The sequence below is a fragment of the Pan troglodytes genome, chromosome 7 (assembly GCF_028858775.2).
Source record: "Pan troglodytes isolate AG18354 chromosome 7, NHGRI_mPanTro3-v2.0_pri, whole genome shotgun sequence".
In the NCBI taxonomy this organism is placed as follows: Eukaryota; Metazoa; Chordata; class Mammalia; order Primates; family Hominidae; genus Pan; species Pan troglodytes.
In genome coordinates this window covers 143,821,759-143,846,716 of record NC_072405.2, presented here as the reverse complement: position 1 = coordinate 143,846,716, position 24,958 = coordinate 143,821,759, and the positions used below count along the sequence as shown (strand labels likewise).

The following is a 24,958-nucleotide window of genomic DNA, read 5'->3' as shown; positions in this document are numbered from 1 at the left end:
TCACAGAGTTCTGCTGGCTTAGGGCGGCACCACACACACTCGGCTTGCACACTCAGTTCTCGGCGAAAGCCCAGGGAACCTGACCCCAGAAGAGGTCTCACTACACCCACTTCTGCCCAAATGTGGAGAAATAACTGGAAATTAGTCAGGCCCCCACCAAACTGTGGATTCCCTGAGGCAAGGAACTACGTCATGTCCACCTGCACGTCTTCAGCACTTAGCACAGTGTCTGGCGCACAGTAGATGCTCAAAAATTTTCTGCTGAATGAATGAATGAATGAAAGAAGGGAGGATTGCACCTCTCCTTCAGGATCTGTCCATTGAACAGGAAACAGAGCCTAATAAGCCCGTAACTGCAAAGGTGCAAAGTGGTGATGGATTTTAAGGGAGACCCAGTAGGGATAAGCGGAAGGGATGAGGACTGTACAGGGCCAATAGCAAAGGCCTCATGTGGGGGCAGCCCTTCCACTATCCACCCCCACTGCCCCTGCTGCCTCAGGAAGAGCTGTGCACATTAGACAGGAGGGGATTCAGGTGGTGGAGAGCCTTCCAGGGATCTCATGGTTCATACGCAAAGCCAGGTGGTGGCTCTTCTAGAAGGAACGATGGGTATTCCATTAACTGATATGTGTGGAACGCAGGTGCAATAGGTATGGCAGGACACTTCAAATATTCATTTGTGGTTTTCATCCCTTATAGATTCCCATTTCCCCCATTTCAAGCCTGAAGTCAGGCCCTTAATGTTTCCTTGCCTCAAGGACTAGCTACCTTAGGGAAAATTAGCAGTTGCTGAAGGTCTAGCTTTTTGGAAATCAAACTTAAATCCATTTACATGAAAAAAGAGGACAGGAGTCTGCTTCTGAGAACACCAGAAAGAAAAGGATGAAAAGGGTTTCCAGGGCTGCCTGTCAGCTGGAGCTACAGAGAATGGAAGCCATCTGCTCCAGAGGTGGGCATGGAGATGTTGGTGTCCCTGGTTTAGTGGGTTGAATAATGTTCCTGAAATGTTCATGCTTACCAGGATCCTCAGAATTTGGCCTTATTTGGAAATAGGGTATTTGCAAATGTAATTGGTTAAACAAGTTGAGATGAGGTTATATAGAAAGGCATGGGACAGTTTCTCTCTGAGTCTCCAGTAGGAACCAACTTTTGCAACACCTTCATTGCAGCCTCCTGAACTGTGAGAAAATAAATTTCTGCTGTTTCTTGCCACACAGTTTGTAGTAGTTGGTTATGGCTATCCTAGGAAATGCATATATCTGGGCCATCTGGACCTTATGGCAAGGAAGCTTAGGAACCATGATCCTTATGGATCTCGCAGCCCAGGACAGTGGGAGGCTCTGCAGAAGCAGTGAGGATTGCCAGGAGTCAGAGTTTCCTCACACCAGGACCTGCATTAGCCCTCTGGACTTCTGTATATCTTGGGGGCTTCACCAGCCCACCAAGATAGAGATCTATGTTGATTTTAAGAACATAACATATAAGTTAACCAGAGCTTCTGGGCCAAGCCATGCCTGCTAGTAGAGGGTTTGTAAAGAGGAGTATTAGAAGGAAACAAGTGAGAAACACACGTTGGGACCACACCGAGGGTCTTAACTGCTAGACTCAGAAATCTGGACTTACACCCCTAGGCAATGGGAAGCCACAAATGTTTTAAAGGGTTAGAGCTTGGATATGACTTGAGGGAAGGAGAGGGGCTTCGGGACAATCAATCTGACTGTCGTTATCAAGCGTTTTGTTGCAAGTAACAGAACTATGACCTAAAGTGGAGTAAGCAAAATAATTTTATTGACTCATGAAACAGAAAGTCCAGAACAGACTTCATGCATTAGTGTGATTAGGACTCTGAACCTAATGTCTTTATTTGGCTTTCTTCATGGGCACAAAGATGCCTCCCAGAGCAACTGTGTTAAAAATGCTCTTTTGTTCCTGTCCAGTTAGAAATAAGCTATATTCAGGGCTTACTCTTAGAAACTTTTTTCCTAGAAGACTCAATATATTTATCTCTTTATCTTGGTGGTCCAAGTAGGGATTAAAGATATTCATTCATGAGCTGATTTTTGAAAAAGAGATTAGGGTGGGCAGGATGGACTGAGACTAACCAGATGGCTTAGCATAGATTTCGGGTCTAAGACCATCAGGAGTGGCTTAATGACAGAGACACATTCCAAGAAAAGCGTCATTAGGCAATTTAATGGCTATGCAAACCTCACAGAGTTCACTGTAATACAGCCTCAGGCAGGACCTTCAGGATGTGTTCCAGGGAAAGGCACTGTTACCTTGGGGGATGGCAACTCCATGCAGGTTATTGTCCTTAAAGACCTTCAAGATATGTGTTTAAGGATATGCAGTGAAAGACAGTGATATTGATGACTGACGCTGTGTGGGCCCAAGCTGATGTGAGTGTTTGTGTCTTAATTTTACCAAAAAAGTTTGAAAAGTAAATGAATAAATAATTTGTAAATTGAAAAAACTTGTGAAATAGGGATATAAAGAAAATATTTTTAGGCTGGGTGCAGTGGTTCATGCCTGTAATCCTAGCACTTTGGGAGGCTGAGGTGGGTGGATCACCTGAGATCAAGAGTTCAAGGCCAGCCTGGCCAACATGGCGAAACCTCGACTTTACTAAAAATACAAAAATTAGCTTGGCCTGGTGGTGTGCACCTATAATGCCAGCTACTCGGGAGGCTGAGGCAGGAGAATCGCTTGAACCCGGGGAGCGGAGGTTGCAGTGAGCCGAGATGATGCCACTGCTCTCCAGCCTGGACAAAAGAGTGAAAATCCAATACAAAAAAAAAAAAAGAAAAAGAAAAGAAAATGAAAATATTTTTAGTGCAGCTGTTCAATATGTTTGTATTTTAAGCTAAGTTTTATTACAAAAAAGTCAAAAAAGTTTAAAAAGTGTATAAAGTAAGAAAAGTAACAACAAGCTAGGGTTAATTTACTATTGAAGAAAAACACGTTTTTATAAATTCAGTGTAGCCCAAGTGTACAGTGTTCATAAAGTCTACAATAGTATACGGTAATGTCCTAGGCTTTCACATTCACTCACCACTCACTCACTGACTCAACCTAGAGCAAATTCCAGTAACGCATGCTCCACTTATGGTAAGTGGCCTATACAGGCATACCGTTTTTATCTTTTATACTGTTTTTCTATAGTACCTTTTCTATGTCTAGATACGTTTAGATACATACATACATACCTACCATGGAGTGACGATTGCCTACAGTATTCAGTACAATAACATGCTGTACAGGTTTGCAGCCTACGAGGAATAGGCTAAACCATATGGCCCAGGTGTGCAGTAGGTTTTACCATCTAGATTCGCATAAGTACACTATGATGCTGGCACAGGGATGAAATTGCCTAACAACACAGTCCTCAGAACGTATCCCCATCACTAATAGACTCATAACTATGTCCATGGTGGTTTGCTTCATTTGTTTCTTTTTTCTTTTTCTTTCTTTTTTTTTTTTTTTTTTTTTTTGGTGCTTTGAAGCTCCAGCTCAAAGGGTTTTTTGAATCCTGGTTTTGCTTGTAGGCAGATAATGCACCATGAACTTTCCTCTCTATTAGGGAAAACCTTTCAGTTTTGGGGTCCATGTTTTCAGACTTCTTAAGGAGTTTGTTGGAGTCTGAAAAAGCTTCTGCTAAACCCATCACTGTGAGTATTCTTGGGAGTTCTTTTTTCCCTTCTCCTGCACTTTCTTTTTCTTTACCTCTTCTTCAGCTATGCACTCCTATTCCAGTTCCAACAGCAACCCATTAGTCAATTCCTCAGGAACCCCCTCTAGGAATTACTCAATGTCATCCACATCCACACCCAGGTTAAAGTTGTTTGCCATCTCAACCACAGCCTTCTTGATTTTTGCAACTTCCTCATCCTTGGCAAATCCTTTGAAGTTATTGACAAACCTCTTGCGTGTCTTCTTCCAGGTGCCATTCCCACAGTCCTTAGTGACATAATCCAAGCCTAAACAAGGTTCTTGATGCTGTTCAGAATTTCATCAGAGTCTTCTCAGTGTCTTCCTCTACTGCAGTATGGGACTGGGCAAAAGTCCTCCCTGCTCAGGTAGTAGAACTTAAAAGCTGCTATAACTCCTTGATCCATTGTGTGGATCAAAGAGGTGGTGCCTGGAGGAAGAAATATCACTTTGATATTAGGAATGAAGATCACCCGTAAAAAAGAGGACGTGTGGGAGCATTATCAACAATAAGTAAAATCTTGAAAGGTGGATCATTCTCCAAACAGTGCTTTTCCTTTCAGTGGTACAGCATTGCAGGAGAGCATCCTGGAAAAGGAGCTGCATCTGTTATGACTTCTCACTACTCCTGTAGCCCACTGGCAGTATGTGCTCAGTGCTGTGCTTGAAGGCCCTCGGGTTCTCACTGGGCCACATCACGAAGGATTTCAACTAGTAGCATGTACCATTTCCCTCAAGCAAGACTGTTACCCTGTCCATCAAAGCCTTGAAACCTGACATTGACTTGGCTTCCTTATAGATAAAAGTCATTCCAGGCATCCATTTCCAGAATAAGGAGATTTCATCCATATTGAAGATTTGCTCTGGCAAGTAAATTTCCTCCACAGTCAGCTTATCTACAGTTTCCAAAAATTCTTCAGCTGCCTTCACATCAGCACTCACAGACTTACCACTCACTTTCATATTACATAATAAAGAATGATTCCTGAGTCCTTTAAACCATGCAGAGCTAGCAGTAAATTCAACATCCTAGTCAAATCCAGCCTTTTCTTTCAGCATCACAAACTTTCTGTTTTGGCTGGGATCATCGTGGGGCTGGGTGGAATACATGTGTGTGTCAGTCTAGTCTTCAATCCGGGTCATAAGAAATTTCTCTGTATCTGGTATAGACCCTTCTTAAATTGTTGATAGTCTCATTGCCTCCAATGAAGCAGATAGTTTCAACTTCTGTCACTTTGTTCTTCTTCTCCAAGATTGTAGCTATGATGGAATGCGACCTACCTGCCTGGGGAGCAATAACCATCACCAATTTTCCACCTCCGTGGTCTTTAATCACTTTTAATTTCGTTTCCAGCTCAATCACTGATATGGTTTGGTTGCGTCCCCACCCAAATCTCATCTTGACTTGTAGTTCCCATAATCCCCATGTGTCGTGGGAAGGACCAGGTGGAGATAATTGAATCATGGGGGCAGTTTCCTCCATCCTATTCTCATGATAGTGAGTTAGTTCTCACAAGATCTGATGGTTTTATAAGGGGCTTCTCCCTTCACTGGGCACTCATTCTTCTCTCTCCTGCTGCCTTGTTTTTTTTTGTTTTTTTGTGTTTTTTTTTTTTTTTTTTTTTTTTGAGATGGAGTCTCGCTCTGTCACCCAGGTTGGAGTGCAGTGGCGCGATCTCGGCTCACTGCAAGCTCCGCCTCCCGGGTTCACACCATTCCCCTGCCTCAGCCTCCCAAATAGCTGGGACTACAGGCGCCTGCCACTGCGCCCAGCTAATTTTTTGTATTTTTTAGTAGAGACGGGGTTTCACCGTGTTAGCCCGGATGGTCTCGATCTCCTGACCTCCTGATCCACCCGCCTCGGCCTCCCAAAGTGCTGGGATTACAGGCGTGAGCCACCGCGCCCGGCCCTGCTGCCTTGTTAAGAAGGATGTGTTTACTTCCCCTTTGGTGGTGATTGTAAGTTTCCTGAGGCCTCCCAAGCCATGCTGAACTGTGAGTCCATTAAACCTCTTTCCTTTGTAAACTACCCAGTCTCAGGCATGTCTTTCTTAGCAGTGTGATCATGGACTAATACAATCACTCAATGTGGCTTCTCTTTGGCAACATTAGCCATGGATTCTGTAGGCTTAGGGACTGTGAGGAACAAAACAGCATGAGATTAAATCAAGCACAAGAGAAAATGATGCAATCGAAAAAAATGAGATGAATGAGGCTACTGCCGGTATGACACAGAATACTGTTTTACAGTAAACTCTTGGTTTTATAAGCAGAAGCACACTCTAAAATGATTGAAAGTATAGTACAGTAAATATATAAGCCTGTAACATAGCTGTTTATTATCATTATCAAGTATTATATACTGTACATATTGTATGTGCCATACTGGTAGTGCAGTAAGTTTGTTTATACCAGCATCACCACAAACACATGAGTAATGCACGGAGTTGATGTTATGCCAGCTACACCACTAGGTGACAGGAATTTATCAGTGTCATCAGAGGGGACCACTCTCATATACGCATTCTTTTTTTGACCAAAACGTCATTATTCAGTGCACGACTGTACATGTGAAAAGTGTGGCTGTGTTCTGCCAAATAGTTTACTAACTCAAATGCCTGCCAAGATTCTCAGAGTCAGGACCATGTCTCCTACATTCCATCTAATGCATCATCTCCTGGAGGACTGTCCTTCTGCACAGTCATTCATGGGATGAGCTCAGGCTGCCTGGGAAGTCCATCCAGTGTTGGGTTGGTGATTCATGACTCTGTAGATGAGGCCTGTCAGTCAGATTCCTCTCCTGGAAAAACTAAAACACCTGATGGAACCACAGTGGGAAGTGAAGCTGAAAAGATTATTTCCACAATTGCCAGGATGCAGGAAGGCTGAGGCCATAAACATGCAGAAAACTTTAGAACAGACCCCAGGATTTAACAGAGAAAGCCTGTGGGCAGGGAGAGAACAGAGCGGAGAGGGGGTGGGTGGGCAGCGGTGGGGGCCAGGAGGGAGACAGAGACACAGAGATGGGCTCTCTCTCCTTGCAGCTTGTTTTCAGCTTCAGTCTGCACATCTCTACATTAAAACTCTTTTTTCTAAAGAAACTTGAGTGAGTTCCTCACAGTCCCAAGAGCCCTAAGGAAAACACTGTCTAAAACACAAAACACCACGTGCTGTGCCCAGCACCTCTGAACTCATCTCTGACAAGTGGTGCAGCCCTTTTCTTTTCTGCACAATCACCCAAATGGGATCAGAACCCATTAGGATCTTTCCACTCTGCTGTGCCAAGAAAGGGGGGTAGGGAAAGGATGAAATCAATTTCCTTAACCATCATTACTGAGAGCTTTGCTGGTGCTCCAAAAGGTAGGAGGTGGCAGCATGCAGTAAATCAATGTCAGCGCTCCCTGGAGACCCACTGTGAAGACACTCCCAGTAATGACTATGATCCTTGTTCTCTGGCAGGATGTGATGGGACATACACTCAGGGTGACAAAGAGGAATGCATGCACACTTCTGACACACAGCCCCTGGAAAGGGTCCTAAAAGGGGGTGTTAAGAGTGCTGCTTGCATGGAATGTCAAAACTCTGGAAAAAAAGGGAGAGGGAGAGGCTGTCCCTGTTACCTGGGAAGAAACTTAACAGAAAGAAAGTGGGGCTTTCAGAAAAGGCCTTGCCCAGGTTAACCCTTCAGAGATGAACTAAAGATGCATCTGATGTACAACGTTTTATTCAAATAAGGTGGTGATTTATGTGTGTTTCACCAAAATGTCAATTAATAAGGAATTTCCATCTCACTATGGAGTCATCCAGGGGAACTTCCAAGACATGGTCCTGAAGCCTCCCTCCAACCCTGAGAATCTTGGTGGGATTTGAGTTAGCAGAACTGTTTGGCAGAACCCATACAATCTACACTATTCACATATATAGTCATGCATTGGATAACATTTCGGTCAATGATGGATCACATGCATATAAGACAGTGGTCTCACAATATATTAATGTAGCTGAAAAACTCCTGTGCCTAGTGATCAGAACATCAACTCAATGCATTACTCACATGTTTGTGGTGATGCTGGTATAAACAAAACTACTGCACTGCCGGTATTGCACGTGGAATACATACAGCAAGAACTCAGCTAAAACTGAGCTGCTTTTGGTTCTTGGCTGCAAAGTGGAACAGCTGGCTGACCTGGGGCTCCTTACTTGCCAAATCTGATCCTCTTTCCACAGAATCTACTAGGATATAGTAGCATAGTCTTATATGAGTATAGCATTTTCTATTTTTCGAATATGTTCCCATACATTATTTGATCCATACAATAAACAACACTTTTGTTATTTCATCCAAAAACTCTTTATTGGCCCAGACAATATTCCCAGCCAAAGCTAAAAGTCTGGTGCATGTTAGAAGCTCTTCCTTGCTGGAAGACGCTGCTGGTGGAGGGGACAATAGCCGATGTAAGCAGAACTCTCTGCCCCCCTCCTCCCATGCACACAAGCAATCTGGAGATGCAGTGAACACCTTGACCTGAGTTTCAGAAAGAGAAAAGCCCACAGGATGTGTCCAGGCAGACAAAAGGGCTCACCCCTTCTCTAGAATTCTATCAAAAACCAAGGGCGTCAGGCAAGAGGCCTCAGAGCAGGTCCCGAAGTACCTAAAAGGCTATTCATCTTTTCCTTCCCTTTCTAGTAGTTATTTTTCTCATTCTCTCTCCTCCCCCTTTTAAAAGCTGGTTTTTCTTCTACTTTTCTCATCTCTGAATATTTCTCCTTTTCTCTCCCAAGTCCCTGAAGTCTTCCCCAACACCCTAGCCCCCATCTTCTAGCACAGGTCATCTTCCTGCTGTGGGCAGGGACCTGTCACTGGAGAAACCCACCATCTACACAGCTGACTTACTACATGTCAAAGACAGTTCTAAAGGTTCTATGTGTACGAATTCACTAACTCATCACAACAGCTTTATCAGACAGACACTTCTTAGGTCGGTTCTCACAGATGAGGACACCGAGGCACAGAGTCATCTAGGCTGGGAGGTTCAGTCACTAGCCCAAGCTCACACATCCGTTGAGTGGCAGTGCAGGATTTGAACCAAGAAGTCCGGCCATGCGGGCCCTGGCCTGAATCCCTGTACTACAGCAGCCGTCTGATGAAACAAAGGCTGGGGGACTCTCCCCTTCCACTGCAAAAGGTTGATCTCTCTCCAGCTGGAGCAAGGGGCGCTGGAAGGATGCAATGACCCCAAAGCCAAACTGTGCCTCTTTCCTCTAACATTCCTCCGAAAAGTTGCGAAAGAGGTAGTCTCAGTAAGGGGCTAAGAACCGTAAAACCAGATTTACATGACTTGTGTACTGCATTTAGCATCAAAGCGCTGCACTCTGCCTTTCAGCAAAATAAGTCTCCACCGCCCCCGCTTCCCTGAAAAGAGGGAGGGCTGAATAACTGCAAGCCTAATCCGCAAACCCCAAGCTCCAGCCGCAGCCTCCGCATCTGGAAGGAAAAAGCGGCGGCAGGCGAGCCAGGGCAAGGGCTGGGCCAGGGCCGGGGCCGGGACCAGGGCCGGCCGCAGTGCCCGGCTCTGTGGCTCTGAACGCGGTTCTGGCCGCAAGAGTCCTCCAGCCCACGCTCCTCCCTTCCCCCTCCCTAAATCCCACCTCGAGTCCCGCGCCCTTAGAGGAAGTGGGTGGCTCTGCCCGGTCGCCAGCAGGGGATCGGCCCCTTCTCCCCACCGTGCCCCCGACTCGAGTTCTTCTGGGCACTGCCATCCTCTCGGTGCGTGCCCGTCTTCCTGCTGAAACGGACCCCAGTGGCTCCCGGGCCTCCCGGGCGCTCTTCCTTAGCCCCGCCAGCTTGAGGGCCGCGTCCAGAGAGCGGGGAGCTCCTCTCGGGGCGCCGATCAGGTCCCCGCGCCGCAGCCGCCGCCTCCGGCGTCTCCCAGCCTCGGCCTCTGCCGAGCCCGCTGCGGTCCACGTGGCTTGGCAGAGCTAAATTCGGCTTGCAGGAAGCCCGGAGCCAAGGGAAAGCCGAGCCAAGTCGGGGTGGGCGGGGCCGAACGGAGGCGCAGAGTCGGGAGGGGCGGGCACTGGGCGGAGGAAGGGGAGGGCCGCGCGCAGGGGAGGCGGTGGCTGGGCTCTGGCGCGCCCTGGCACCCGGCCCCGGCCGGCCAGGGAAGGCGGCCCCTCCTCGGTCGCCCCGCCTTTCACTCCCGTTACACCCGGGGGAAGGTGTTCCCGAGCCCTCTCCCACCCTCATCCCGCCTCCTCGCTTCCTCGGCTCCAGCCTCCGCCGGCGGAGCCCACTATGCCAGACAGTTTCGACACTTTGCAAAGACAAAGAGCCCTAGACCGGAGGGAGGAGGAGAAGGAAGAAGAGCGGAGAGAGAAGGAAGAGGCGATGTGAGCTGGGAAGGGGGCAAGTGTCCGGGACACCCACACCCCTGTATTCTCCTCCGAACCCCCTCATGCCCAAATCCCGGAAACTCCAGCGTGTCTCCAGCCGTGGTGAGTGCGCGCGCGGAGGCGAACCCTGCTCGGGGTGCGCGGGGGCTGCGTCCGCCTGAGTTGGGGCTCGGGCAGTTTCCTGTGGATTCTCGGAGTGGAAGGTTGATTGTCTGGACCCGGGAACTGAAGGGGTGGGGAGGGGACTAGGAGGGTGTGACAGTGGAGCTGGGACTGAAGACCCCAGGATTCTAGTGGAAGACATTCGAAGGGAGACCCCTTCCTTGGCAGCGGCGACCACCCAGGGCTTTGGGAGAGGAAGAAGGTCGGGGTGGAGGTTCGGGCTTAGGGGTCTTCGGCCGACACTGGAGGAACTGCCTGGAGCTCTGTGGGGAACCTACGCCAAGTCCCGGGCAGCGGTTCCCGAAAGCAGCCCCAGTGACATTGCACCCGGCGCCGGGCTGAGATCTCCTCCGCTGGGGCCGCCCGTGGGAGGAGACCTCGCTAGATGGTCGGGCTCAGGCGCTCTCGAGCGGATTTGGGGTCACAGGCTGGGACACCGCGGAGGCCGCCAGTGTTCTGGACGAGCGGCCGTGGGACAGTATCAGGATCGAGTCCCCCAGTCCGCTGCAAGCAGGCGCAGATCCGGGAGGTGGCTATCGGCCCCGGGGACGCCGTCAGAGCGCGCTGCTCCGGATCTGGGGGTGAAGTTGACACCCGGGACAAGAGAGCTGAACGCGGCGTGGCGGACAGTGGGGGACGCGGGTGGGCCAAGGAGAGCACGGCCGGAGTCGTGTTAGTGGCAACTCGAAATTCTGAATCCGCCCCAACCCCGTGAGGCGTCGCAGCTCCCAAGAAATAATCTGACAAAAGTTAGCAACTTGCCTGTGTCTCTCGTGTGTGTGACCTGCGTGGGGGCAGGGCCACCCCTTCTGGGAGCGCACGGGGACGGACAGCGGTGACCCTGGGGCGAGGCGCTCTGGTGAGGGTACAGTTAGTTTGGAATCGGGACGGTGGCGCAACTTTCCGCTCCTCCTTTCTCTGCGCGAGTGTTTAAGCGTGACCTTGCGGGAGGAAGCGCGGCTGAACTTGAGATGGGGGTTGAGCTTGCGCCCCGGCTTGGCACAGAGACGCCGGAGCGCGCCTTAGCCTGGCCTTGCAGCCGGGTCTCCCAGGAAGCGTGTGGGGATCGTCTGGCTCTGCTCGTCGGCTGGAGCCCTGACTCGCTCCTCCCTCCTACGCGAGGGTCCTCGGCGGCCGTACCATGCGCGGGGCTCGGTGGTGTTGGGCGAGGGGACACGTGCGCACCCAGAAGCGCGCAAGAGGGTGGGGGTTGGGCAGGTCACTGCGTCTCGTGGGCTGGGCGAGTCCCGCAGAGGGAGTCAGCCGTGACCCTGAGGGCAGTGACTGGCTCGCCGCGTCCCTGCATCAGGCATTCGCCCGGCTTTCTCGTGATTGTTTCCAGGCACCCCTGGCCTCTCCCGACTTCTCCCCCTCGCGGGTCCCCAAGCCCCGCAAGTTTGCGACGAGCTGGTTCTCCAGGGAGACAGCGAGCGCCCACCCCCGCTCTGCGGCTGGGTGTGTGTGGTGAGAGGAAGAGACGGGAGGAGGAGGCGAGGCCGACTCGCCAACGAGGAAAACGGGGTGAGAGGGGAGCCGGGTTTTCCAATAGTCGCCAGGGCGCCTGGCACGTCGTAGGTGCTGACGCTGTGTTCATTGACAAGGCCCCAAGGTGGAAGGTGCTGGCAGGGGCCCGGACGCCCCCTTCTTCCCTTCCAGTCTCTAAAATGGAGTTCAAATGTATCGACCAAGCCCTTTAGGCTTCTAGACGTGCCTGGAGCACCTACTACGTGCGGGGCTCTACTCCTGGCCTGTTCGTAGAAGCTGCGGGCGGAGCCTCCTGGTTTTCTTTACCCCGCGCTGCCCAAGCGCCCGGAGGCTTCGAAAAGGCAAGGTGCACTGCCCCCTGCCGGCTGCTGTGGAAACTGCCGCTTGTCTCTGCGGTGGGGAAGGGGCGCCCAGTGCGGGGGTCCCTCAGTGCCTTCCCGCACCTCCCCTTCCTGCCCCAAACATTAGGACCCCTGCCGGCTGTTTTCTGAAATCCCATGGTTGGCTGAAATGACTGACCAGAGTTCACCACTCCGTGCCCCTCAGCCTCTGCCAATATCTGGGTACAGCGTGGGGCCTCTTCTAGTCTCCCGTCTCTCTGTCTCTGTCTCTCTTTGGTCGCCAGACTTAACCTCTCGGCGTCTCAGTTTCTATATCTGCAAAATGAGGCCAATAATACATTCTCCAAACTACGTTCTGCATAATAGCGAGTGGCTATAATACATATAATTAGGTGAATGTGTGTATGTATAGGTAGTTCATACTCTACATGTGTGTATGTGTATACCTTGACTTCACGTCTAGGGAAAAAAGTTCCATCGTACACTTTTTGCTAAATAAAGAATGAATAGAGGGCTCGTTCTCCTCTTGCCTTTTCAAAATCCCACAAACCCTGAAGTTTGCTTTCCCTGCATTTTTCTGGGCCGGCATTTGCTGTTTAGAGTCTGATTGGACAAGGCCAGGGCCTGGGCTTGAGCAGGGCCTTTGTTGCCTACCTCCCTGGCTGGGAGGCCACAGCACCCCACCCAGGGTGAGAGAGAAAAACAGGAAGCGTTGCTAGAAGTGATGGCAGAGGAGGGTTTCTTAGGGAGCGTGGAGTCTGTTCCTCGAAGCTCTGCAGCAGCAGGCGGAAACTGCCTTCTGAGCAGCCTTCTTGCTGATTGTAATCAGGGCTGTACTGCCCCCTTTCCCTGGTGGCGCTCACAGCATTGGCTGTCGCTGATCTGGAAGCCCTTCTTATGGGGATGAAGTCGTCTGTGAGCTTGACAGGAAGGAGTCCTTCTAGGTCCTGGGTCTTTGGGGGTGAGGTAGATCTCTGTCTCCCCTCCCCACCAAGCAGCCCCCGAGCCAGGACACCACCCAAAGGCAGGCAGTTGACATTACCCAAGGAAGGGCCCTCTCCCATGTGTGACTCTGAGGCTTCTGGTCAGGTAACCTTGCTTGAGTCAGTTCCTGTGTAGAAGGTTGCTGACTCAAAGGGTTTATATTTGGGTAGAGCTTTGGCCAGGGATCTAAACATTAACCCTCACTCTAGACCCCTCCCACACCACCAAAAGCAACCAGGAAAGCAAAAAATAAAATCCACCAGTCATCTTGTAAAAGCTTTCCAGTGAGTTCTGCATGCCTGTGTGCACACACTCCACGGGCCGATGGAAGAGCTGGCCCGGTCACAAAGAATTCTAGAATAAGACTTACATGCAGCTTTGTTCAGTTGTGTAGACTTTGTGGAAACTTCAGCATCCCTGCTGGCACACCTGAGGAGCTGAGAGCTCTCTTCTGCTCTAATTTGGTCACAGGAGCCCAGACCGGGGCCCTGTGAGAGCCTGCATTTGAGTCCCAGTGGCAGCGCTCAGTTACTTTGCAACTTGGCTCCCAAACTATTCCAGGCTCTGGGTCTCAGTTTCACTCTCAAAATAAGAGGCTTGGCTGGGCACAGTGGCTCAGGCCTGTAATCCCAGCACTTTGGGAGGCCGAGGTGGGTGGATCATTTGAGGTCAGGAGTTTGAGACCAGCTGGCCAATGGGGTGAAACCCTGCCTCTACTAAAAATACAAAAATTAGCCAGGCGTAGTGGTGGGCTCCTGTAGTACCCAGCTACTCAGGAGGCTGAGGCAGGAGAATCACTTGGACCCGGGAGGTGGAGATTGCAGTGAGCTGAGGTCGTGCCATGGCACTCCAGTCTGGGCGACAGAGTGAGACTGTCTCAAAAAAAAAAAAAAAGAGAGAGAGAGGCTTTAGAGTTCTGCTGCCTGTCACTGAGGGTCCATTAAAAGCTTCTCTTTGTGAAGACAGCCACCACCTGATTTATGTTTGCTTCAGCCAGCATCATCCTCAAAACCCTCCCGGTATCACAGACAACCCTGGCTTGGGGCAGCTGGACTGTCTACTACCCCATGCCAAGGGCATCTCCCCTCTCAAAGAGTGGCCAGGACCATTCAGAGCCCACACCCGCTTGGCAAAGTCATTTTCTAGCAGTTCTCAACGCTAGATTTTGAAAGCAGTCCCAGAAGTTTCAGACTCTGAGGTCTGAAACCTGACAGAGCCAGGGTGCCATCTGTGGGGACTCCCAAATGGTACATATTGCAGAAGGAACCCCAGTGTTCTCACCAGGGCCTGTTTTGCTTCCCACCCACAAGCTGAACATGACCTTAGAAATCACTTTGGTCAGCCCTTTCACTTTAATGTAAAAATATTGAGGCTCAGAGGGGAAGTCACTGGACTGTAAAATCTGGGGTTTTATTGTTTATTTGGTCTTGTTATTGGTGGTGGTTGGGTTGTTTTGATTTCAGTTGAGCCAACATTTACTGGGAACTTACTACCTTCCAGGAGCACCATGCAAAGTGTGGAGATACAGAGAGGAAAGAATACTCGGTCCTTGTTCCTTGCTGTCCCAGAGGTCACAGTGCTGTGGGGAGGGGGACAAGGACATACCCTGTCAGGCTGCGTATATAAATACACAGGTGCTAAGCAAAATGGGAACGGAGAAGGGAAAGGTTCCCTCCACCTTGAGAGACCCACAGAAGGGTGTTCTAGAGATGGATGAGTCAGACTGCAAGAGAGCAAAGGTATCTTCCTGAATATATTCAATATCAAAGCATCATGTGCCCTGTGTGTGCAAAATAATAATAATCATAATAATAAAGTAAAATAAAAGATTGGCTGTAAGCCTGTTCCACGTGGTTCTGAAGAGGTAAGGGAATTGGGAATTTTAGAGGTTCAGTGCTTTGGCCCCGTTTCCCTCCTTAGGTCCTGATCTCTGGTTTGTTTGTGTGAGAGGAATGGTTGCCTTGCAGCCAGACTGCAAGTTCCTACACCATGAGAGCCTCCAAGCATTGGAATGCCCGTGTATACAACGGAGAGTGGCTGCTTTGCATTTGCCTTTTTAAAAAAATAAAATAAAACTTAGTGCTTTATTTTTAATGCTCATCCATATACTTTATCTCAGATTTTCATAGCTGATTTGGGAGGGTGGCATGGCAGGTGGCAGGTAGGAGAAAGCGCCCAGGTTTTCAGGGGGACGCTACTGTCCAGGCTGGCTGAATGAACTGGAGCAAGTCCCTGCATTTCCGTGAGCCAGGTTTGAGGTGCATGTGGGTGATCACCTCCTGCAATGCGGGGGATGCAGGGCCCCCAGGAGGATTAAGGGAGAGGATTCTTGGGAGAGTTGTGCATGCGGGAGTCCCAGAGCCTCCCTGATTCCAGTTGCATTAAGTCTGTTTATAACAGAAAGTGATCACATTCCTCAAGACAGAGCCTACGGGAGACAGAGGAGTTGACTGAAGGCAGGAAGTTTTGGAAAACTCCTGGAAAAGCACCTGAAGTAGGAGGAGGCTGATTTTAAGGTAAAATGGTTTGTGAATGATCCGCCTGGAAGCAGTAAGGCCTAATGACCGTGTTGGGGGAGCATGCTCCTCTCATTCCTATGGGTTGTGTCAAACTTTTGGCTTCTTTGTCCCTAGGGCAGGACACAGCATTACTAGTTAGCCAGAACCCTGGCCTAAGAAGCCACCCAAAGCACTGTTACCAGGAGCAGAGACACACAAGGGAGGTGGGGGGCAGCATAAGATGGTTGGGGTGCCCAGCATCATAAGCCACCTGGAGGGAGCCCTTCCTATGTGGCCTGGCTGGCCAGCAGGGATGGGACTTGTGTCAAAGTTCAAGGCACCTGCAGTGGACGCTATTGTGGTTCCCACCTGGGACAACTGTTAGAGAGGGCTCTGGAGTTGAGGTGTTGTCTACAGAGTCAGGGGAATCCCTGCAGGGAAACCACTGGCCAAGGACACAGAACTCCTGGGCCCTGGCCCTGGCCCATCTGCTCCGGGCTGGGGACCTTGGGCACGTTGTTTAACCTCTTGGACCCTTCGTTTCCTTAACTGGGAGATGGTAGTATACATTCCCACTCCCTCTGTTACAGGAGAGTTAGGAGGACCCCACAAACTGAAGCACAGGAACCTGCCTTATTGATAAGAATTTTAGTAGCATCTACTTTTTATAGTTTAATGTATACCCAGCAGTGCCAAGTATTTTGAACATCTTATCATTCTGGGGTTCAGCAGGAAGCATTGAATGGAGGGTCTGAATAAAGGTGTGCTTCCAGAGATGGTGCCCACGTTCAGAGAAGTCAGCAGGGGATGCTCTAGCACCTGGGCCCATTTACCACCCCCAGAAGAAGTGGCACGGTAGGGGAAGGGCTAGGGGAACCGGGAGAGCATCGCAATAGTTGCCAGAAGCCTCTGGAAGAGAGAGACCACAGGCCCCCTCCTCAACTTGGCAGGAGAGGAGCCAGGCGGATCAACCCTGCAACCTTGCTCTCCTCTGTCCTGCCCTGTGCAACTCTGTGGCACCAAGAGCTGAGCCCACCCAGAAGCCAAAGGCAGGGAGCTCCCTGATGGAGCCCCCCAGGGCAGGACAAGGTGGAGGTGGATTAGGAGCAGGCCTGGAGGAGACACACACACACACACACACACGCACGCACGCACACACGCACAGGCACACAGGCACACAGAGCTGTCATCTCATTTGAATCTGCAACAGCTGGGGGTGGGGAGGAGTAGTTACAAGATTACCAGTTGGCAGGTAAGATGCCCAGGAACTGGAGGGTAACCCCCTTGCCTAAGGCCACACAGCTGGTGGGAGCCCACATTTTAACCCATTGTGTCTTATCAGCCCTAGTAAAGTAAGAAGATCCATTGTAAGACATTATGAAGACCTTCAAATTGTTATCAGTAGCATCTTAATGAGAAGCAGAATAGTTTAAGTGTTGAGGTTTGCCTGGGTTTCAATCGGAGGTTTATTACTTAGTGATCAAGTTACTGACCTTTTCTATGTCTCAGCTTCCTCTTCTGTCATGAAGGCACACTTTGTACAGTTGATGTGAAAACTAAACAAGTTTATTCAGTAAAGGTCTCTCAACAAATGTTAGTTTTGATTCCTGAGAAGGTCAAGATTTAGACAGGGCGGTGTGGGTGTGAGTGGTACTTCAATATGGCCTTTTAACCTACTCAGCATTCAAATAATATGGTTTGAATATTTGTAGGTTAAAAGTTTCTTTCTTCCAGTTATTCTGACGATGTTTGTTTCATTTCTTCTGACTCTGTGTGTGTGTGTGTGTGTGTGTGTGTGTGTGTGTGTATTTTCTCTTTAAAACACATGAAAGTGCCAAAGGAAAGAATGACAAGAAATTTAAAGACCTAAATTGGCTTTATTGTGATTCTAGAATTGAGCAACACTTCGTTCCACAAAACAGAATAAGTTTTCCAGTGAGCTGAGCAGAGGAGGTTGGCTTTATAAACAGGACTGAAGAAACCAGAAGCAACAAAGTGTGTATTCATTACATTTAGAGAGAACACTAGAAAAATAACTGATTAGTTAACATCCGGTTACTTTAGGCTGCCTTTTTTTGTGCTAAGGATTAAAGCCGAGGGAACTTCATGATCATACCAGTTGACAATTTAATCCTGCCTATTTGAGAAATTGACTGTCTCTTGATTTCTCAGGAAGTCAGATGACAACTTAGTTTTGTCGATGGCTGTTGTAAAACCTCGGTTCTTGTCTCCTTAGTTTAAACGAAATTAAACAAGAGACACACAGCAAAGGAGATGCAGCATGGAGCGATTTGTTGCAAAAGAGGCAGGATATTCTGAAAGTGACGTGCAGAATAGACAGTACACTCTGAGACAGGATTCAGGGTGGGCTGCTCGTGAGGATGGGACAGCATTGACTTACTGGGGAGACTCCCTTGATGACAGCCTTACACGGTTATTCATAAGGAGGCAGGAAGAGGCGCTAGCAGTAAGCATGTTCTGAGTGATCTTCGGGTGCACATGTGCAGCAGCTGTACCTGCGTGCTTGTATGTTACATGTCTCATTAACATCTGAAATCTCCACCCAGGAGTGTGTTTTTTACTATTATAATGAGCAAAGGTTCAGTCTGAGGACAGGTAAAATCAAAATGTGCACCGTCTTACGGGGGAAATTCCTTATTGGAGCTAGTTTGGCTTGAATGAACTGGACTACAGTGTGAATGCTGGCGCTTATCGTGTTGACCCTGTGGTCGCCATGCCACGGTTGCCACATCTCGAGGACATGGTTCCCTTTTTGACTACCTATCCCGCCTCAGTTTGGGTTTGGGGACCTGGAACTTTAGCGTGGGTAACTCCATTTTGATTTTCAGCCGGCCCTGTTGGGGCCTAGTGCGGAAACTTAGTCCAAAACAATGGCCTTCTATAATTTTTATTAAACAAATCCTATGTAATCATGTATGATTCTAAAGCCCTTAACGGAGTATAAAATATGACTTAAAAATTACTTGCAATAATTCAGAAAAGTTGAGAAGAAAAGAACATTAGCTCCAAATTATTTGGCAGAATTTAAAAGAGGGTTACAAGTGACTTTTGGAAAGTACACATTGGGGTGTGCAAATAAAGTACTTTCTCTGAATTTCATTAGCTACATTAAAAAAAGAAAAGATCAAATGCAATAGATAGCACTGTAATAGATTTTGCTACATTAAAAAAAAATCCATTTGAATCCACAGTGAACTAAAACGCCAGAGTGGCTAAAAAGTCCCTTCATGCATATTTACTTAGCAGAGAGCTCTTGAGAAAGACCCAACCAATAAACCCCAACCAAAGCAAATCCAGCTACTTCTCTAGCTGAGAGGGTGGAATGACTCCAAAATATTGTTTCAAGCTCAAAAAGCCTAAAACAACTCCACATAAAAAACCAAAAATCTATCTAATTGGACATTTACCTTTTTGGAAATAAAAGGCCCAGTGGAAAAAAAAGAAAGAAAGAAAGAAAGAAAGAAAGAAAGAAAGAAAGAAAGAAAGAAAGAAAGAAAGAAAAAAACCCTTTTCTTAGATCCTTAGAAGACTCGACTAGAGCCCAAAATAAATCCCCTGAATTGGCCAAGTATTAAAGGACTCTATTCTCCTTCCCTGCCTTTAGTGTGCTGGAGCCCTAACAAGGGCAAAGAACTGCCAGTGGTCAAGAGCTCAAACACCCGGAACAACCCAGCGACATTCACAGACACCAGCAACTACAGCCCTGACCCGAGTTGGCCCTCAGTTCAGCTCTTCTGAGGGTCCTCCTGATTTTGCAGATAAAGATGTGGATTCAGGCCAGGCCCTGTGGCTCATACCTGTAATCCCAGCACTTTGGGAGGCTGAGGTGGCCAGATCACGAGGTCAAGAGATTGAGACCATCCTGGCCAACATGGCAAAACCTCGTCTCTTCTAAAAATACAAAAATTAGCTGGGCATGGTGGTGTGTGCCTGTAGTCCCAGCTACTCAGGAGGCTGAGGTAGAAGAATCACTTGAACCCGGGAGGCGGAGGTTGCAGTGAGCTGAGATCCTGCCACTGCACTCCAGCCTGGTGACAGAATGAGACTCTGTCTCAAAAAAAAAAAAAAAAAAAAAAGATGTGGATTCACAGGGGAGAAGTGACTTACTGGCCAAGGTCACATGGGCCCCTGCCTCCAGATCTTCTGTGTGTCTGAAATTATCATTTCTACTTGGTAGGTCTCTCTTTTTTTTTATTTTTATTTTTGGAGACAGGGTCTTGCTCTGTTGCCTGGGCTGGAGTGCAGTATATGATCTCGGCTCACTGCAACTTCCGCCTGCTGAGCTCCCACCTCAGCCTCCTGAGTAGCTGGGACTACAGGTATACGCCACTGTGGATCACTCTTGGTGAAGGAATAAGCCCAGACCTTCACCAACCTTGCAGTTCTATCACAGTCGTCCTTAGTTTATGCCTTTAGAGTCCCCGTCAATCACCCTTCCCACTCTGAACTGTAGAGAGGTACACAGCACAGTGAGTTGACTTGATCAACATCTGGTCGAGTGTCTGGGAAATGGCAGATCTAGGCCTTGAGCCCTGGTAGAGCTACCTCGCTTCATTCCCAGCACCCCAGTACCTTACTGCCTCCACCTCACCCCCGTGCTCCCTCCTTGGCTGAGCGTGAGAACAGTGGCAAAAACAACAACATAAATCTAAGTCTCTACATCCTCATTAGATCCTAGAGTCAGCTGATGGTGCCCAAATTATCATCACAACAATATAACCTAACACATAACATAACACAACCACCACGACCACCATTTACAGTTCATGTGAAATAGGAGTGAACCGGAACCACAAGCTGACTTGGCCAAGAACCAGCTTTAGCATTAGGATGTCAGAGAGCTCAGCTGCCACCTGTGAGACGGAGGGGAGGCAGTGGAGGGTTCTGATGGTGAGACCCAGGTATGTGTGTCTCAGTGGAACCTCCAGAAAGCTCAAGGAATTCACGGCACTCAGAGACATGTAGTTGGGTGGTTTGCCCATTGTTTAGTTATTGTGCATGTAAATCCTTTTCTTGCAGAGGTGGAAATCAGCTTCTAAGGAGATGGAGTCAAAGTCAAGCAACAGAGGCCAGAGGGGAGGAAAATCTTGCAGACGGTTTGGGAACAGGGGATCTTGCTTTTAATTTTTTGGGGCAAACTGATTAACTGGCAGCAAGCAAAAAAAAAAAAAAAAAAAAAAAAAAAAGATGGCTCTAGGCAAACAGAAAATAATTTCAGTTGATTGCATTTTCTAGAAAACTTTAAGAGTTTAACTGTGCACTCTACGTGACAGGCTGTCTGGGTGCTGTCTGCCCTCCACCTGGGCTGGGCTGCATTGCCTACTTCCCCTCATTAGAGTTTCTCATTCGTTTACTATGGGAGCCTAGTCTTTACAGTGACTCTCTGTAAAGTGTATGTTTCCACTTTTTTCTTAATCCCATTTTATAGATGTGGAAACCAAGGTTCAGAGAGGTTAAGTCACTTAACTGAGGTCACTTAGCTAGAAAGTGGCAGAACCAGGATTTATAAGTGCACCATTTCTGTCCGAAGCCTGAGACCTCAGGCCCCATGCAATGTAATTCCCCAGTCATCCTATATCCCTGGCTCAGTGGGGACTCTGGAAGGGAAGGGCAGCTTCTCTAAGGTTCAGATAGGAAACTAGTCACACCAGGTGCCTGGCCCCCAGCCCAGCCCACGAGACGTGCTGTGACCACCTGGGCCCTCTGGTGACCATGAACCCATGCTCTGTAACATCCTTTTGGGCAGGAGTTCCTGACTTTTCTCCACCTGGTGCTTTCCAGGTCTCACACCAGCAGCTTCATTCTCCCAAAGCCTGGGGCTCTGAGTCTTCTCCCCGATTCACCATCACTGGGTGAGTCCGTGGGTTTATTTAGCCTGTTACATTCTGGCTTTATTTTCTTCTAAGCTGCTAAATTCATCATAATTTATTACACAGCAATAGATAATACACATGAAATGCAAATACTTTTTCTGTTATCAGTTGTCATGCTGATGGAAGTGATGGTATTTCAGTGTGTGTTTTTTTTTAATAAAACTGACACATAGTAATTGTACATATTTATGGGGTACATAGTGAGTTTCCATACATGCAATGTAGAGTGATCAAATCAGGGTAATTTGCATATCTGTCACCTCAAACATTCATCATTTGTGTTGGGAACATTCAAAATCCTCTCTTCTAGCTATTTGAAAATATATTATAAATCCTTGTTTACTATAGCCACCCTGCAGTGCCACAGAACACTAGAACCTATTCCTCCTATCTGTAATTTTGTTTCCTTTAACTGCTCCACATCCGTCCCTGCATGGCTGCTTGCAAGAACTCATCTTTGTGGCTTGTTGGTATAAATTGAATTCGAAGAGCCCCAAGGTGCCTGGGGATTGAGGGAGGCAGTGAGCCACTTTGAGCCTGCCGGGGGGTTTGGAGAAAGGACTGAGCAGGAAGGCTGAGTGCAAAGTTTGCAATCAGGCGTGTAAACTTAGCCAGCTCCCTAGCTAGATGGGAGCCTCTTGGAGGCAACCTGCTTCACGTAAAAGGAATCGTCAGCGTCGCTGTTGCAACCTTGGAAAATTCCCTTTTAATAACATCTTCACAATGGAGAGAAAGGTTTGTTGTTGTTCTTCTTACTTGAAAACACTGTTAATCCTACCACCTGGTGGAGAGTTTGATGAATAAAGACCGTTGCTCAGGAAACATGTTAGCTGCCACGAATAGGAATGTCTTTGTGAGGTGTATTACTGGTTGTTTCTAAAACATAATCTTATGTTTTAAAATTCAGTCTTTTGGCAAAAAAAGGAAATTAAAATGAAAGGGAGAGATTAGGCAGACAGTACCATCGTTCTTTCTTTCACCACCTGATAGAAGCTTCAAATGGAAAACACACCTTTCAGAATGGGTTGAAAAACTGGTTCCAACCTAAGGTCTGCTGCTATTTTCTGTTTCTCCCTGCGACCTGGAACAAACTGAGCTCAGCAAACATGATCCTTGGACCACAGTAAGTCCTCACTTAATGACATCGATAGGTCCTTGGAAATTGTGAGTTTAAGGGAAACGACATAAAAAACTGATTTCACCATAGGGTAACTGATACAACAAGAGTTAAGTTTCTCTGGTGTATTTGTGTTCATAAAAACATCACCAAACTTCTAAATGAAGGCCCCAAACAGCGTCGCAGGTGGCCACAGCCTGTCCCAGTGGCTTAGGACGTGCACACATGCACGCACACACACACACACACACACAACCACACTCTATCGCCCTGGGACCACATAAACACATCAGTTCACCTGACATGCACAGCTTTTTGGGGTGTGGGAAACTGGAGTGCCTGGAGAAGACCCACGAGGACATGAGGAAAACTTGCAAACTCCACACACACAGTGGTCCCGGCCGGGAATCCATATTCTTCTCGTCAATGTTATAATGAAACGATGTTGAATGAAACAGCATTATTGGAAGACCTGCGGCATAGGATTTTATACATTAAACTGATATTTATGCAATGTCAGAAATCCAAACAAGGAGAAAAAAATAAACTGGCTGTGGAGACAGTTTTGAATATCAGAATACTTCAGCATTGTCAGGAACCTGCCCCGGATGGAGTAAAGGTTTTCTCTTTTTCTCTGAGCCATGGTGTCATAAACTTTAGTCACCATTACTTGCGGGAGGACGGGGGCATGGTATGTTGATTGAATAATTAGTTACAGAGGTTGCACACTTAAATAGTGTCAAAGAATTATAAAATCTTAGCATTTGCAAAGAGCCTTTGCAGTAACCTTGTTCAACCTTCTTCTATCTACTGAGTCATTCATTGATTCCTTGATTTACTCATAAAAGGATTAGCTCTGCCACTGCCTAACTGCCTGTCCTTCAGCAAGTTGCTGAACCTCTCTGTACTTCCCTTTCCTCATCCATAAAATCTGGATAACAATAGTACCTACCTCCCAGGAGGTAATAAATAAGCATTCAATGAGTTAACACTTGGACCGTGCTCAGAAGAGTCCTTGTTAAAGATATGCTGTGGCAACACATCATCATCAATTACATTCTTGTTCCGCCTCCTTGAGCTGCGTTTTTCACTACCTGTGGTAGGGAGCTCTGTGCCCCACACAGTGGTGTTTTGACCTCTGGGCAGCTTTGCGGTTTAGAAGGCTCTTTCTCATTCAAAGCTTCCAACAAGAGAGAGCTTCCTGGAGCAGGTGGCAGAGTGGTGCTCTCAGGAGCTATCTGAATTTAAGGATGGGAAAGTTGTCTGGGCTGTGAAGCTAGGGTATCATCACTGGACATCAGAGGCACAAGAGACATACCTAAGATTTTAGCCATGAGGGGGACCTCAAGACACTGGCCTCTTTTTTTTTTTTTTTTTTGAGACGGAGTCTCACTCTGTTGCCCAGGCTGGAGTGCAGTGGCACGATCTCAGCTCACTGCAACCTCTGCCTCCCAGATTCAAGCAATTCTCCTGCCTCAGCCTCCTGAGCTCACTGCAACCTCCACCTTCTGGATTCAAGCAATTCTTCCACCTCAGCCTCCTAAGTAGCTGGGATTACAGGCACGCGCCACCACACCTGGCTAATCTTTGTATTTAGTAGAGACGGTTTCACCATGTTGGTCAGGCTAGTCTCAAACTCTTGACCTCATGATCTGCCTGCCTCGGCCTCCCAAAGTGCTGGGATTACAGGTGTGAGTCAGACCACGGCCTCTTTATTTTACAGCCGAGAAGACAGCACAGACGGGGCCTGGCTGGTGCGACAGCTCAACCCATCATCAGGCAGAACCTGGATAGGAGGCCAGCCCATGGGGTGATACTGCCAAGGCCTGCATTACCACTCAGTTATCTTCTCATCTTGGGCTGCTCAGGGTGCCCTAGAGAACATGGCTTCTGTGCCCTCCTGCACTAGAGCAGGCAGGAAGAGCAGCCTGGACCATGGGTACCAGGTATCCTATGAGGACCCCATTGTGCCACGCCTTGGTTGACTGGATGATTTCCACTGTGTTTACACTGCACAGTCTCCTCACTTCCTTTAGACCTCCCTGTGAGCAAGCTTGTATTGTCTTTTGTGAATTCTGGCATCTGCCTCCCCTCTTTTTCTTCCTGAGGTTCTGCCCAGGAAATACCACATACTGGTCATTCTAGGCCCATTCACTGTCTAATCAGGCTTTGAGCTTGCTAGTGCTATGAGTGTTTTACAGCTGAGAAGGCAGGCTCGCTGAAGTTGGCCATTGCCTGAAGGTCTCCCAGGTTGGGAGGGTCAGGTTGGGGGGTGGTCACATACCCCTTTCCACCATGTCACAATGTTTCCTTCTAACACATGCATGCACATCATAAAAGGCTCGAGACCCAGTATATCTGGTCTCCCTGCCTGCA

At 48.3% G+C, this 24,958-nt stretch overlaps 1 protein-coding gene across 8 annotated transcripts in view; it reads left to right on the top strand.

The window, feature by feature from the left end:
- The first annotated feature begins 9,786 nt into the window (after positions 1-9,786).
- The window catches only part of ST3GAL1 (ST3 beta-galactoside alpha-2,3-sialyltransferase 1), a 116,278-nt gene continuing 101,106 nt past the window's right edge, over positions 9,787-24,958 (top strand). For 3 of the 8 annotated variants that reach the window (XM_054656365.2, XM_063815970.1, XM_063815969.1), the window contains exon 1: positions 9,898-10,203. The gene's annotated coding sequence lies outside the window, so the exon portion shown is untranslated. Of the gene's footprint in view, positions 10,204-11,487; positions 11,785-24,958 lie in introns of those variants that run through there. The other 5 variants (XM_054656370.2, XM_054656371.2, XM_016958876.4 and 2 more) reach the window with 4 other exon arrangements.